Here is a 4,066-nt window from a genome sequence, read left to right as displayed (position 1 = left end):
CATTTTTTGTGTGTAAAATAGTTGTACCTTTCAGAGAACGCCATATGTTTACATCTTCAATATGCACCCCCCCCCCCCCCCCAAAAAAAAAGATGTATCCCTCAAATGCCCAGCTACCATGAAAACGTTGAGCTTTGTTCATTGCTTATAACAATTCAAGTGTAATTTAATATTCAATCATACAAGGACACTTTGGTGTAATTCTTCTCATGAAATATTTCATTTAAGTTCATTTATGTCAATGTTCCAATAGGGACAGAAGTTTCCAGCACAACAAGCTTGTCCTGAAAATAAGAAAAAGGTCCATTTTAAAACAGCTGGTATGAAATGAACACTTGAAATGATTGAAACTGAAACTGACATTAAAACTCAAGTAGGCGGCATTGAAACATTCACTAGACTAGATGAAAACTAACCTTTGTGGATGGTTTCCAAAACCTCCCCAGCTCCTCCTCCTCTAGGGCTGGTCCTTGGTATTCTTCTCTCCACTCGGCAGGCTCCACGTACCCCTGCAGAAACACTGCCGCTTCGTCCTCCAAAGGCATCTGTCCAACCCCCACTATCTTAACCTTCGACCCTTCTCCCCCAGCAACCTGCTCCTTAACTTTCTTTGACACCTCAGCATTCGTGGTGACGACACTCAACATGTTCCACTGATCTACCTCTTTAACCATCACAGTATTTCCCTCAGAAATATTGCCAATCTTGACCTCCTCAGGTACATGTTCCAAAGTTACACTTTCTGTCACTTGGTCTGTGCCATTCTCTACAGCCTCCACATCAATCACCTTCTCAGCCCGTTTGTCCTCAATCACCTCCTCCACTTCTTTTCTGGCTAACACCCCCTCTCACTCCTATAACTGTCCCTTCCTGCGCCCCCTCTTCCACCACCTCTACCTTATTCATAACAGCGACTGACATGTTTTTCTCCTCCTCCCCCCAAGGAGTGACTGGCAAGCTTTTAAACTTCACCTTCTCCTCCACTCTATAAGTGACTGCCAAGGTCTCCTCCACCCTTTCCTCACTGTCTGGCTGTCTCTCCTCAGCCTGAATGGGCAAACTCTTCTCCCTGCCCTCCAACACTCTCCAGGGTTCACTGGGGTGATCAGGCTTTTCACTGAAGGAGACATCAAGGCTGGCCCTGGTTACAAACATCAGGCAAAACCACAGGTTACAGATCAGCATACATTGTATCAAAGAATGAATCTAAGATGAGGGAAAAAAGGTGGTCCAGCTTTAACTATGTTGTATACTTACAAATCTCTTGACACCTCACAGACAGAATCACAGCAGGAGCACATACAGCTCCTCCCACCTAACAGGACACATAACCATGACAACCAGGGGTGTAATCATTAGTCTGAAACGTTTTGCAACAGAGATTGTTTAATCCTAACAGAAAACGTTTTGCAACAAAAACGAGTTTCTATTGGACAAATTCAGGTAGGTCACTCCCCGCTTGGTTTGCTTCGATTTGGTTTCTAGTGAATAAACCCCTGGTTAACCAGTGCAAAAAATACTGTAGCATGACATAACTGAATGACTTAATGATTTCATTATTATCAGTGTCCAACACACACTAATCATGACCATCGTCTATGTAACTTGTGATGTAATTCTTGAGACCATGATTGTGATAGACAGTGGTGTAAAGTAAAAATACTTTGAAGTACAACTTTTTGGGGATATCTGTACTTTACCATTTATATTGACAACTTTTACTACAGTTAATCCTGTAGAAAATGTACTTTTTACTCCCATGCATGTTCCCTAACACACCAAAGTACTTGTTACATTTCGAATGCTTAGCAGGACAGGAAAATTGTCAATTTCACGCTTATCAAGAGAACTCGCGGTCATCACTACTGCCTCTGATCTTGCAGACTCACTAAACACAAATGCTTTGTTTGTAAATTATGGCTGAATGTTGGCTATCCATAAATAAATAAAAACTCGTGTTGTCCGGTTTGCATAATTCAAGGATTTTTAAAAGATTTATAGCATTTACTTTTGATACTTATACTATATCTAAAACCAAATACTTTTACTCAAGTAGTATTTTACTGGGTGACTTTCACTTTTACTTGAGTATTATTAAGGCATCTTTACTTTTAATCAAGTAAGACAATTGGGTACTTTCCCCACCACTGGATATAGAAATAGATCAGATTGGGCGAGGTTGCTGTTGAGACTCCAAAAGACAGTTTACATTCCCACTGCTCTATTTGTACGTGCAGGATTTGGCGCTCCGCTTCGAAGTGGATTTCCTGACAGTCATAGTACAATGCAGGTAGAGACGCTGTGGAACAGAGTATGAGATTATATAGGTCACTATTCACTAGTGTAACATTTGTGTGCCATAAAAGGATATAGCCTAACCTTGGCAGTGATTTGGGGGAACAGGAAAGCATCCACAGTGAAACGCAGGACATTTGACTCTCTGGAGAAGAACTGGGATTGACTGCCTTTCCGCTTGCTGTCCACCATACATCTAAAACACATACATGCGGATATACCCATCACTAGAATAGACACAAACGCTATAGCTTCATCAGTGTGTGAGAACTTAAGTGTTTGATTACCCAAAGTTGTGAATGACCTCGAGGCGGGGTGTGGTATTTGGGTCCTTGAATGGCGTAACAAAGCAGGAATCAACAAACACATTCTCATCTTTGGGGACAAAAGTAGCGTAGGCTTTGAAGTACATTGGCTCCCCAAGCATGTAGCTCTCTTCTGACGACAAGTGTTCCCATTGCGCTAGATTTGGAGAGAAAGATTGGCCCCTCTTTCTCTGCACCTTAAATCAACTTGGCAACTCTTGTAATGGGACATGTTTACTTACCATTGCATGCAGTGAGCCTAAAGATGTGTTTGCCATTCATACTCTTCAAGAGAGAGCGGTCATGCACCTCGGGTACATAGCCAACTTTGTAAGAGTAGTGGAATCTGGTAAGGACATGGATGGTAAACGGCTATTCTTCTGGGCACTATACCGGTTATAAATGCACTGAATGGGGAGGTTGAGAGGTATGGCTCTTATCACTGGCCCTTGTGGTTCTGGAGAAAAGCGAAGTGAGCTGGAGTACACCAGCTGGCCATTCATGGTCTGGAAGTAATTAACAGCATAAAAAGTACATATTTTAGCGTCAGTTTAAGTGTGCGCCTAATGGATAGTGTGGTCAAAATGTATCCCAACACATTTTACCGTTTGAGTACTGCCACAGTCATTCAGGTTATAAAGGAAGTAAAAGAAAAGTGTGGTGACCCGGGTGACGGGGCAAGTGCCCAGGAAGAGCATTGAGGCCAGACACCTAAACCGGAGCTGACCTCTGTTGACGCGAACGGAGATCTGGTTGTACCGGTACAACACCTCCACTCCACGTGGATTACTCACGGGAGAGACGTGGTTCAGCTCTGGACTATTTTGTGGCGGGAGTAAGAGGTTGGTCAAGATACTGGGGAAACGTATTTTCTGGTCTGAACAAGTCCTTATCGACGACGGAAACCGCCGAGTGCTGGAACATGGGAAGTAAGTAGTATGGTGGTTCTGACCGCGGGGCACCGATGGCATCTCTTCCCCTATCCGAGGCCTGATCACCTCACGCACTGGTACATTGCCCGGGAGGTGCCGCTCCGCAAATTGGTAGTCTTGATGCACTTGACCACCCCATCTGTCTACATTAAAATCAGCTTCCGCTGACACTTGTGTGAATGGAAAGGCAGAAATGCAAACAGACAAAAACATCCACGCAACTTGTTCCATGTTCAACGTGACCGAAGCCACAGAAAAAAATCATAAAACTCTGTAGTCCAGAGCGCCTCCCGGACACACTGTTGTAAGCAAACGGTTGCAAATTAGAGTGACCGTTCAAAGATTCATCTTGTAGGCGCTTGATAATTGCGCTCACCTGGTTTTGGCGCAACAATTACGCACTTGGCACACACGGGGAGGTTCGTTGCATATAGGATACTGGGCGTAGTTGATTAATTAATGATTCGCTTAATTGTATTTGCAATGATATATGAAAACGTATTTTGCATAGCCTACTATGTTGTTACAATGTAA

General features: G+C 43.4%; 1 long non-coding RNA gene across 1 annotated transcript; it reads right to left on the bottom strand.

Moving 5' to 3' along the window:
* Window positions 1–203: 203 nt before the first annotated feature.
* LOC311116469 lies at window positions 204–2,874 on the bottom strand. Its single transcript, XR_014611425.1, has 3 exons — window positions 2,583–2,874; window positions 417–2,491; window positions 204–284 (listed from the first exon to the last, which is right to left on the bottom strand). It is a non-coding gene; the product is annotated as an uncharacterized lncRNA (long non-coding RNA).
* Window positions 2,875–4,066: the final 1,192 nt, after the last annotated feature.

Source organism: Coregonus lavaretus, assembly GCF_964263955.1.
Source record: "Coregonus lavaretus genome assembly, chromosome: 3".
Classification (NCBI taxonomy): Eukaryota; Metazoa; Chordata; class Actinopteri; order Salmoniformes; family Salmonidae; genus Coregonus; species Coregonus lavaretus.
This window is presented reverse-complemented; position numbering and strand designations above follow the sequence as displayed.